The sequence below is a fragment of the Myotis lucifugus genome, unplaced genomic scaffold (assembly GCF_000147115.1).
Source record: "Myotis lucifugus unplaced genomic scaffold, Myoluc2.0 scaffold_111, whole genome shotgun sequence".
Taxonomy (NCBI): Eukaryota; Metazoa; Chordata; class Mammalia; order Chiroptera; family Vespertilionidae; genus Myotis; species Myotis lucifugus.
The window spans coordinates 858,906-871,791 of record NW_005871159.1 but is presented as its reverse complement, the minus strand read 5'-3'; the positions used below and the strand labels follow the sequence as shown (position 1 = coordinate 871,791).

The window sequence follows — 12,886 nt, the reverse complement described above, 5'->3', positions numbered from 1 at the left end:
AATGTATAAACTGATGATGTCATGTTTAGCCCTAAACAAAGTAGGTTATATCAAGGCAATTTTTAACTAATATGAAGATTTTATTTAAGATGGAAATACTCACAGACCGATTAATTATACCAAATAAACATATAAACTGAATTAATTTCAAAAATAAGATAAAATATATGGTGTTTCACTTAGCTATAGGTACATTGAAATTAACGCACCTTAATTAAATTAAGTAAATGTTGACAATGTCATATTTTTCATTTCAACTGACCTAACACTTAACAAGTATCCAGTATGAGCCTCCATGCCATCATGCTCCAGAGAGGGTCTCTCCCAAGCATACCTGTAGAGAAGCTGGAAACAAAGCGAATTTTCTAGAACAATGAAGACACAGGGGAAATTAAGATATAAAACCTAAGTTGCTGCTATTGTTGTTGTTATTGTTTAAATACGTCTATTACCTTGTTTGTGCTGATGTTATCACAGGTGTTTACATATGTCCAACCTAATCAAATTGTACACATTAACTCTATGAAGTTCTTCATATATTATTTATATGTCAATAAAGGCATTTAAAAAATTCAAGTTAGATTTGGTAACTTCATGAGGGCCCAACAGTTTATCCATCCTTAAATGTCAACTCACCTTCAATTTTCTGTATGTATATATGTTCAACTGCCATCACAGTGTGTTACTTTTATTAAATTCTTACAACCATTGCAGTGGGCACTGCACATATTGTCACCCAATCATGTGCACTAATGGATCATTGTATATTTATTTCACCTACCAGTCTTTTCAGCAACTCAGAGAAGAATCTTGCACATTCCTTATAGCATTTGGTACTATATACTGGGTGTGTTGTACTTCTCAAGAAATACTTGTTGAGGAACTAATTTGTTTTTCCAGTGATTGTATTTTTTAGAACAGTGGTCTTCAACCTTGACTTCAATTATAACAATCTGGGAGATTTTAAATATCACTATATCCAAGACACACCCCTGCTCAATTAAATCCTAATCTCCATGGGTAGGACCCAGGCATCAATATTTTTTCAAGCTGAAAATTTAGGTTAACTATATTTTTAAAGTCACCTAAAACATTCCGGTGCATACAGAAGTTTTAGGGAAAAAGTATTGTGCCCTAAGAATCTTATTTCATGCTGTGGTATTTTAATGTTCAGAAGTCACACAGAAACAGCTTTAGGTATGCATATGCCACTCATATTCATCCTTTAAAAACTTCTTTGGTACTGTATCCAAGCTATCCAAAAAACAATACAATTAAGAAATTTATTATGCAGAAATAATAGTATATTCCTAATTGTGAGGTTCTCCTTGCCATTGTGGATACCAAATTTATGAATTCAATTATGGCATCTGAATTTTGCATATTCTTATCTTAGCTATTCTTCTTCTGCTTCTACTCTTTACCAGGATATGAGTCTCTTGAACCAGATATCTATTCTCTAAATCTCTAAAAATACTAAGCCAGTTTCCTATTTTGGACACTGCAGGGAAATTAATAATTAAAGTTTCTCTTTTGTTCCCCCGCCTGTGTCTCAAAAGCAGTCCCGCAAAGAACACATGGTGACCATTATTATTAGTAGAAAATATGAGTCACGAGTTTCTGTATCTTCACAATTTGTTCTGAACAACTGGAGTAGCTATTTCTTTTTTAAAAGAAGAGGACATGTGCTGGGGGTAGGGGAGGCCTGGGGAAGGTCAATGGGGGAAAAAAGGAGACATATGTACTACTATTTGTAAGACTTTAAACAATAAAATAAAATAAAAAAAACACAACTACCTACTGGCAGATGGTTTTCAAAATGCCAGTATTTTTTATCATCTTCCAAGTAGGTCATATATATTGACTATTAACTTTGGAGAAAAAAGTCTGACTATTTTGCAATAAAGAATCAAATATATAAATGAGACTATAATAAGCTACCCTAAAATGTGTTACTATTTTTATTTACCATTGGTAAGACCTTCCATGATTTTATAAAAAATAGTGTTCTTTCAAATACACTAGTGTTCTTTCAGAGTGTGCACTGTGATTATAATTATAACCAGAAAGCTAACTTCTGGCTTTTTAACTGGGGAGCCTGAGCAATTTTAAAAAGTACTTGCCTTGGGAGGATATGTTTATATCTCTTCTATGGTCCTACTTTATGCTTAGCCAATTTTCAGCAAATATTTATTAAATCCCTATTATGTACCTACACTTTTAAGAATTGACATACAAGACTCAGCTCCTGCCGGGAAAAAAAAATTGTTTTTCTTTGTGAAAAAAATGTCCTGTATATATAGTTTGTTTGTTGATACTGAATTTGAGAACAGCAGCGGTAAGATTGGCTTGACAAAACAAATACTTCCTTAATAACTTCACTTCTGTAGAATTTGGAGTTGAGCTAGGTACCAGGATATCCATGGAAGACACTTAACTGTGTAATCCTTAACAAGTCATTTACTACTTTTATGAACTTTATTTTAATAAGTAACAATTTCACTATACTTAAAGTAAATTTCAAAAAAATAAAAATTAAAAAAAAAACTCGCTCTGAAGAGATATTTTCCCTCCCAGCATTTCCTTTTAACTTATTTGGGCTTTCAGCAGTAGAGTGATCAGGATTTTTCTGCTTCCTTAAAACTATGCAAAAGTTGATGTAGCTCTGTCTCTGTTGTTCTGTCTCTTTCCTTTCCTATTCCTCTTTCTTTCTTTTTTTAAGTAATATTGTTTTTTATTTTTCTCTTTTTCTTTTTTATCTTTACTGTTGAAAGTATTACAGATGTCCCCCTCCCCCCCCACCATTAACCCCTCCCACCCTGCCCTTGTCCCTACCACCACCCCTATCCTGCACCCTCCTCTTTCTCCAGGCCTTCACCACTCTATAATCTGTGTCCTTGGATTATGCATATATGCATATGAAATATCTAGTTAATCTCCCCCACTCCCCCCCCCCACCTTGCCTTCCCTCTGAGAGAGATCTTTAAACAGGTTGTATTGTAATTTTACTTTATATACACTCATGATTGCTAGTATTTATGGGACATTTACTATGTGCAAGATACTGCTATAAAATGTTTTCCATACATTAAATTTATTAAGGCCTCACAACACTAGATATTATTTTTATCCTTATTGTATATGTAATAAAACCAAGACTAATAAAAGTCAATGCAACTAAATGCATCTAAGTAGTGAGAGAGAAAAAAATAGAACTCTGTTTCTCTTTTCCTAAAACAGATACGGGAATTTAGGAGTGGAAAGGTTTTTAAATTAATCTGCCCTGTCATTTTTCAGATGAGATAGCTGATTCATGCAGAAGATAAATGCCTTCACTATTCCTTATATCACCTTTATAATATGCCCCAATTACAATAATGCAAATATTACCCACTGAGTGGTGGATATTATTTCCATAGCTCACAGAGATTCTGTCCCAGGGCAATGCCTCTGACCCCAGCTGCCATGGGCACTGGTCACCAGGTGCCCACATGAGCTCCCCTTCTCAGGAGAAATGCTTGTGGTCAATGGGAGACACCTTGCTCAGGGTCTCGTCATCCCACCACTGCTAATGACTGATGGACTTGTATCTTAGAAAAGGCTGTCTGGCCCTCTACCCCTGTTGATCAGGTAAAGGCTAGACTTTACTTGAGACCACGCTTTTCCTTAGCTCTTTGCCCTTCCCAGGCCCACTCCACTCCCTTCTGAAGGGCACTTCTTCAATGGACCATAAGCAACCTAAATGGTGCCTCTCTATTTTTAAGGAACCTGACCTAAGAGATATATATGTTTATATGTACATATAGATGTAAATTGCTCATACACTGAAGAAAATAACACATAATTTACTATTGTGCTCACATAATTAGGTGTATGAATGATAAGAATGAATTGAGGAAGATGTGGTATATTTGTACAATGAATAGTATTCAGCCATGAGAAAAAAGGACAGCCGGCCATTTGCCACAACACAGATGTTGAGCACATGATGCAAAGTGAGATAAGTCAGACAAACAAGGACAGTATATATGATATCACTTACATGTGGAATCTAAAAGATCCAAATTCTTAAACATGGACAGTAAAATGATTTCCAGGGAATAGGGAAGTGGGACAGGACAGATATTGTTTGAGGGTGTACACATTAATAATGAGTAGTAAATAATAAGCCCTAGCCATCTAATGCTCAGTAGAGTGCTTAGAGACAATATCAAACTTGGTAAGAAACTGTAACTTAGTTATTTCAACCACTAAAAACAAAGGATAATTGTGTAACATGGGCTGTCACTATAATGGCAATCATATTGCAGTATGTAAATGTATCAACTTAATATATTGCATACCTTAAATTTGTCCAGTTATATGTTAAATATAGTTAATTAAAAAAGGAAGTAATTGTGGAATTAATCACAAGGACTGAGGAAACAATACAACGGAGAGAACAATACAAATTGGTACATAAATGATCCTTTCTATGAAAATTAATGTCACTAAATTAAATTAACACATTAAAAAACAATTCAGCAAGACACCTCACTTATAAATAACTTTATTTATGAGGGCATGGTGAAATTAATCTTAATTCTAAAATGAGTCTAGGTCTAGCCTCCTCAATTCTTAGCAAGGATACAGAATACTAGAGTTGATCAATCCTTTTACCAAGGTCACCCTGATTGTCTCTAATAGAACTGGGCCTTGAACACTGACTGCTTAAATTATACTGATTCTTTCCCATGATGTCTAATAACAGAAAAGATCTTATAAAAACGTCTGTTTAGCAACTGTGTCAAACAAAAGGCATTTACGGAAACATTTTAGATGCTCAACAAATACAAGGTTTTGCTGAAAATCACAATAAAAACGTTAGTGCCACTTATTGAGCATAAGATGCTAGGCATTGTTTTAAGAATTTTAAATATAATATGCTTTCAATCATCAAAGCAAACCTATGATATGAAAATCAACATTTTACAGAAGAGAAAACCGGAACTTGGAGATTTCCCAGACCTGACAATTTCCAAAGACTGTGCTCTTAACTAGTAGATAGTTGTTACCTGGGAAGGAAAAGTCATAGAAATCTGGGCCATGGAGGGTCAGCTATAAGGCAGGATGCTATTTACCTTTGCAGTAACTAGTTAGTTTGGGTGGTCAGCACAGAAGTGCCCAAAAGGCAGTAGCCAGCTAGGGAAGGAGAGAACCGGTGTTTTATTTAGCCAATCTGGTCAGAGTGTACTGGTCAAAACCCAAGAATAGAGAATTAATTTTAAGAAGTAAGAAAAACAACATTCCCTAAACCAGCGGTTCTCAACCTGTGGGTCGCGACCCCTTTGGGGGTCGAACGACCCTTTCACAGGGGTCACCTAAGACCATCGGAAAACACATATATAATTACATATTGTTTTTGTGATTAGTCACTATGCTTTAATTATGTTCAATTTGTAACCATGAAAATACATCCTGCATATCAGATATTTACATTAGGATTCATAACAGTAGCAAAATTACGGTTATGAAGTAGCAACGAAAATAATTTTATGGTTGAGGGTCACCACAACATGAGGAACTGTATTAAAGGGTCGCTGCATTAGGAAGGTTGAGAACCACTGTCCTAAACAGAATGCATTGATTACTAGCAATGGTCACTGCGATCAATACTCAATTACGAATTCAGTTAGAACAGTTGGAATTAACTATATACACAGGAGCAAATGATTGGCCCTTTTAACATAAACTCTGGGTATACAAATACAAATAAGCTGGCATATACTCATTGATAAAATTGGGAGGGCTGGGTCATGAAGGACCAACAATGGCCATGCTTGATGTACATACAGAAAAGGACATATTAATCCTGGGAGGTGAAGGAACAAAGGTGTTTTCAAACAATTTTGAAAGCTTAAGGTCAATCTGTCAGTCCAGTATGTGTGTGGCATTTTATAATCCTAAAGGGCCACATTTTTTAATATTTGTTTAACTTAATAATAAGAGCGCTAATATTTGACAAGCAAAATACCTAAATAGCATGGTGAATGTAGTGATCACTTCATCATAACTATGGATATAAAATTAGAGAATATCTAGTAAGTGCTAATAAGATATATATATATATATATATATATATATATATATATATATATCTCATTTTTGTACACTTTTTCATCCACTTTTCTCATAGAACTACTTAGTCATGCATACCATCTCTGTTAACAATATTCCACACTGTTAAGTAGAGAGTAGGATTGGGCTCAGGGTGCTTCTGGATCTGGTCTTGCCCACAGAACACACCCTCCCATAGAAAAATCATTGCGTAGACAGTGACTCCAAGGTGACTTGATTCTAATGGTGATTCAGCTTATTGAGAGCTCCCACATCACATAAAATGGGGTAATATATATTTTAGAGATTCACTGGAGACTTGGCAGCTGAATGGTTGAAGCTTTATTTTTATTTTATGGCAAAATCTATCTGGAGTTCTAAACTCTCTTATAGATAACATTTAGAGCAATATTCAATTATTTAACTTATAATTAGCTATAATTAAATTGTGTGCTATCATATCCAGGCACTTGTCTGTGTTAGTACCTTTTGCCATGTAACTCAATCAAGCTAGTATAAACTTTAAATGAACAGAGATGATTGAATTTCACACCACATTGTGCAAACTGTATGCTAACATGAGCACCCAGTGACATAGCGACAGTGCTATGTATGCACTACCTGTGATTTATTTATACTCCTTCATTTATAAAAAAGCAATATTTAAAATTATTACACTTTAGAGGTAGAGAGAACCTGAAATTATTAGTCCACCCTCTTTCATTTGTGAGATATGGAAACAAACCTGCAATAATTAAAGCCTTTTTATGGATGAACAGAATCAAATGCTGATAACTTACTATGTAATTTAGATCAAGGGTATCTTGGACTCCATATAACCAGAAAAAAAAACAATTTTAATAACAAGAGAATTTAAAACTTAGAAATACCAACAGTGATTGGGTCTTTTGCCATTTGAAAGGCACTGTGATCTTATATAAACATAAAATATTAATTATTCTCCAAAACAGTAAGGTCCAACAGAATACTAATGAATATTTTAGATCATTGTAAGAAAATATTGAATTCTCCATAGTTCATGAAAATGATAAGCTTAGCTTTACTCATACAGAAGTAAACTTGAAAACTTATGTTGTAATGAGAATAATTTAGTTCAGAATTGTCAAAATATTAATTGGCAAAAATGAGGATAAATTATAATAGTATATGAGCTCCAAAGAGTAAGTGTACAATAGTTAAATTTGAAATAGCCATTTACTTAAAAACACCATGAGGAGAATCCCAAAACTTCAGTTAGATAATCAGCAATGAAATTTGAGACTATTGGTATGACAAATCCTGTTTCAGACTTTGTTGGTTTAGATTTACTTGCACAAACAGTGCTTGCCAAAGACAGGAAATAGGTGTAATGCATATATACCCCTCTAGCCTTCTCGCCTCCCACTTTCCTTCTTCCTACAGATAAAGCAGACTCTTTACCTTGCTCTGAGCACCAACCGTAAGTGACAACTGCTCTATTTTGAGGTGAACATTTTATGATGCCAATATGTTTATGCCTTGGCTGTGGTAAATGATAGCTAGTAAATGAATCTATGATTTTCAGAAACTCTATTGATAACTTTTATAGAGAATAATAACCTTAAGTTATTATACTCTTCTTAATAGCTCTAATCTAGCAAAAGCACTTTTATCAAATTTAACATCTGTATGAATTTTTTGCTTTTTATTATAAAATAAGCAATATAACACATTTCCATGTCTATGACTTTTGGAAACAATTATACTAAAACTCCCTTTAATAGAAAAATAAAAAAGTATGGCCATATGTGTATGCATATGTCCATATATTAATAATTTACTAATATTCACATATATGGATCTGTGTTAATACAGACATTATTAAACTAAGAATGGGAAGGTGTTGTTCATAGTTTTAAATCCATCAAAACCAAATTATAGTACTTATTTGAGATAAAAAAATATTCTATTAAAGATTATCAGTATAAGATACAATTTCCCCCATAAAATGCACTCAACTTATACAAAATTTTTTAGGACTTTCTGAAAATTCCCAATCAAAAGTAAATCTACTTAGGCAGCTAATTTGCATAAATAATTAAGTAGAATAACTCTTTTGTATGTTTTATATAAGGAAGCAATTTCCACATAGAACTTTATGTTTCTAATAATAAGTGACTCTGGAGAAACAGAAACTAAAAAACCACACAGCTACCTACGGACAACATGTAAGAAGTTATTTACCTCGGAGAGGAAAGAGTCTACTTTCAAAATATTTTATTAATGCCTTTCTCCTCGGTGGCTGAATGTGAGGCAGGGAGCTTAGGGAGGACTTGTTCTATTGCCAGAGAAGATCTGAAGTCGCCTCTTCCCCTGGATAAAGCCAATACCAATGTCTGCCTGGATGACTAACTCTCTGGAGGAGAATCAAAGGAAATTAAACTGATGACATGTTTTCAGCCCGGAGCTACTCTCTGATGTGTGGGAAGTCAGTTGGGGCCACTGAATTGGGCTCGGGTTTGAGGAAGAAGTAAATTGGGAGGAAGAGCGGCAGAACTCTCAAATAATGTGTAAATCAGATACTGCTCAGAATTAAAGAGATGTTTAGTAAATTCAAGCAAGGGGGGGCGGGGGTGAATCATCCTTGAAAAAAGAAAAAAAAATGTTTTTCAGAACTGTCAAAGCAGTTATTATCATTCAGAAATTTTTACAGATTTCCCTCATGACAAAGTCTAGAATGTTTGCAAACGTTGTATAGTGTCTAAGCGGCTTTCTCTCTTACAGAGAAGTAAGTGGTGAAAGAAAGTGATCAGAATGAAGATCACATATCACATTGAGAGTTTGAAAATGTTGTATCAGATACTTTTCTGTGCTGTGATTAGTATATATGTATGTGTGTGTGTCTATACCTATTTTGCACACATTACACGCATGTGCATTAATGCCTTTAATTGCCTCTTTTATGGTCTGTATTGTTTAAAACATTTCTCTTCCCTCCTTTCAGGGGTGAGGGCTTTGAGGTTAAAGTGTGTGGGTTTATCTCCCAGTTCTGGATGCAAGTTCATGGCATTTCATTATGAAATCTCAGATCCTGGGACTGCTAGCTGTAAACTGGGGCACTGAGTAACACCATCTAATACCTAGGTTCTTAGGAGCTTTAAATGAGCCCAAAAGAGGGGTACAGTGCTTCACACATATACACCAGCACCATATAACAGCATTGTTATGTGAGACTCACCTAGGCTAGGCAAAGGGATAGCCCTGAAAAGTTGCATTAAACTTACTTTTTTTTTTTTTACCTATTTATAAGTTTAATCCCTCTACATTCACCTTTATAGGTGATGCTTAAAAAGGATCTGGTTTTATTTTTCTCCATATAGTCAGCTAATTTTTCTAACACTATATGCTAGGTAACCTACTCTTCCTCCTAAATAGATTTCTATGCTACCTTGTTTGGGTTGTCTCTTCAAATTTCTATTCACCTCTCTAGGTCCATGTGTCTGCTCTGACAACAATATCACATTTTTGTCAACATAAGTTTGAAGTCTATCTTAATAATTAAATATGAAAAGATGCCCATGTTACTTCTTCTTATAAAAGGTTTGCTTCATTATTCATATGCTGATCAGAATTCTTATTGGAATTTTAAAGAACTTATAAAGAACATATTAGTTTAATTCAAATTGCTATCTTTATTATATCAACACATACAAGTTAGAAGCATGGAAAACTTCAATTTATGCAGATATTTTATGTCTTTTACTAGGGTTTTTATTTATTTATGTTATTTCAGATAGGAAGAGAGAGGGAGAAGAGATAGAAACATCAATGATGAGACAGAATCATTGATCGGCTGCTTCCTGCACGCCCGCCACTGGGGATTGAGCCTGCAACCAGGCATGTGCCCTTGACCGGAATCGAACACAGAATCCTTCAGTCTGCAGGCCAATGCTCTATCCACTCAGCCAAACTGGCTAGGGCGTTTACTAGGGTTTTAAAGTTTTCCCCAAAAAGAATTTTTTCTTGGTTATTTTATATATATATATATACTTTATAGTTTTTGTTACAGTTATAGGTAGCATCTTTCTTTAAATTTTATTTTCTAGTTTAATGTTGCTGGTATATGGCAATAGTATTTTTGTAAGTTGATATGGCATCTAGCAAACTTGTTGATTATGGTGTAATTTCTAGATAGGTGACCATATCATTTGAGCATAATAATATTTATCTCTTCCCTTACAAGACTAATGAATATATATATTTTCCTTTTGTTATGATTTTGATCAGAAACTCTCCACTTCAATTTTGAACAATAACAGTGACATAAGTCATTTTTTTTCTTGTTCCCAATGTTAAATGGAATGCTCCTCATTTCTCCCATAACTAGAATATTTGCTGTAGATATCTATAATAATAAAAGCATGATATGGTAATTAGACCTTCCAGATGAAGCCGAGGCTGCGAGGGAAGCCCAGGTCCCGGGTGCCAGAGGGAAGTCAGTACCAGCAGCCGGGGAAGAAAGACCTACTCTTGACGAATTTCGTGTATCGGGCCTCTTGTTTAGTATAATGTCATTATGAATTAATGATCTCCTCTGTCTCTGTTCTTTTTTTTTTTTGCTACATAATTTTTTTAGTCTGTGAATTTTCTAATTTTGGTTTAATTTTTATAAATATATGTTTTTATTAAGTTAATAAACAGTGATATGTCATTTGAGAAAAGGATTTATTTTCAAGTGAGCCTTGGAAACATAGGGGTGGCCCTAACATCAATGTGAGGAAGGAGCAGTATATTACAGTTTAATTGTATCATTTACATTTATGCTTCAGAAAGACACGGCTTGCTGTCTGCAGTCTGTAATTACATAGTAGTAAGCCCTCAACATATGGAACTACATATCTTTGAAATGTCTCAATTTGGCTTTTCTCTAATCACACTTAAGAGAAATTACTAATCTCTTTAAAAAAGGAGAATTACAGACGGCAGAGTGGAGAGAGACTGGGGAACTTACACTTAGCAAAATAACTGTTTTTAGGGAAATGATTTTAAAAGAATTAAAATGTGTGCCCCTCAGTGATTAGCAGAGGAAATGTGCAACTACACACATTTGGAAATTGTCTACATGCAAGTCCACGGCAGGAAGAGGCAGTTATTTACCTTATTCTTTCTAACATTTTTCTGTGGGACTCTCCTCCATGAAAACAAATTACACCACATTCTATCAGCACCAGGGGAAGAGGAAGGGCATGGAGCTAAATGCTTTGGTCTTCCAGCTGATGCTAAATCTTAATCACATTTACCTCATCCTTAATACTTCCTTCCAGAGCCCTGCGTTAGGTTCTCCCCATCCTTTTGCACAAGCATCACAATTTGTCAGGGCCAAAGAAAATAAAACTTTAGCCTCCACTTTTGCACACCTGGGACAGCCCAAGTAGCCCACACTCTGGGTATGTGGATGATGGACTCCCCTAATGGTGAGCTAGGACCCTGAGGGCTGGCAGGAAGCACATTTTGTTCACTTGATCATGGTCAGCAATATCTAGCATGCTACCCTAGACAAAGGGAGTAAAACTTGATGATTGTGTGTTAAAAGAAAGAACAATATCTGATTGTCATTAACTTGTAAAAAAAAAAAAAAGGAGAATCAGTTCCTCTCTGTTGCTCAAATTTTGCAAGAGGTTCACTGGAGGACAGAGCCAGAGGGAGGGGCCTGCCCAAGGACACAGGCCTAAGAGAGAGTCCTCGGGGAGTCGAAAAGCTTCTGCAGCTCCACCCCTGAGTGAGGACAGTTTAGCCACAAGGAATTGAAAATAATGTGATGATTGTATTCTGCCTTTTCCAAACATACAATCTAATTATGGGAAAAAAGGCAAATGTACATGAAGAAATGGAGATAAAGTAGATCATGCACATAATCAGAAAAAAGGGAATATAAGCAAAATTTTACTGATTGAACTTTAAATGCTCCTATTCAGGGGCAAGATCAGTGTTTTTGTTGTTAGCCTGTGAGTTTCTTTGGAAAAAGAGAGACTTTGAAATATTCTCGAAAATGTGGTTAGAATCCAGGTTTGAGGATTAACATGATCAAAGGCATAAAGGGCATAGGATCAAAGGAAGAGGTAATGAAAGTGTAAATAGGGAGACTACACTGACTAATGTAATGGAATAAAGATAATCTAATGAATGATGCCCCAGGTTGGGTTCCTAGGCAATGTGAAGAAAATCTGAGACACAAGTTTATGAAGAGATGTACTTGGGATTAATTCCCCAGGAAGGGAAGGGAAGGGAAGGAAGGAGGATTGGACAAAGGTAAGAAATCAAGCTGGGATGTCTTCTCATTGGAGGATTCAGCCAATCAAGTACTTTGGAGTGGTTCTGAAGCCAGGATCATATTTCAGAGTTGTCACTAGTTGGACTGGGAAGTCAGGCCTCTACACCCCATACCTGATAGACATAGGATGAGGGTACCCTGGGAAGGAAGCATGATCTTGGACCAGGTGGCTCTCTCCAGCAAACGCCATCCCTGAGATTTTTGCTGGCAACACTCCCATGTAAGGGAGCAAGCATCACAAATGATAATACAAGTAGCAATGTTAATGCTAGGACTTGTATGTATATAGTGATTTTTTAATGCTTTCAAATTCTTTAATGTTATTTATAACTTTAAACCTCAGAATATGAGGTGACCCTATGTCACCATGTTTTTATTTGACAAATGAAGATTGTAAATTTCATCTAGTTTAAGAGGAGCCCGGTAAAAGAACGCCAAATGAAAACAATAACAAAAACCCGGGCTTCCTAACCCTCACTT

The 12,886-nt window shown here is 35.3% G+C and overlaps 1 protein-coding gene across 3 annotated transcripts in view; it reads left to right on the top strand.

Annotated features, from left to right (window-relative positions):
* The window catches only part of LOC102424412 (cysteine-rich secretory protein 3), a 41,940-nt gene that overhangs the window by 14,741 nt on the left and 14,313 nt on the right, over positions 1–12,886 (top strand). The window contains exon 1 of one of the 3 annotated variants that reach the window (XM_014459623.2): positions 7,493–7,555. The exons of 1 other annotated variant lie outside the window; for it this stretch is intronic. The gene's annotated coding sequence lies outside the window, so the exon portion shown is untranslated. Of the gene's footprint in view, positions 1–7,492; positions 7,582–12,886 lie in introns of those variants that run through there. One more of the 3 variants, XM_014459624.2, reaches the window with a different exon arrangement.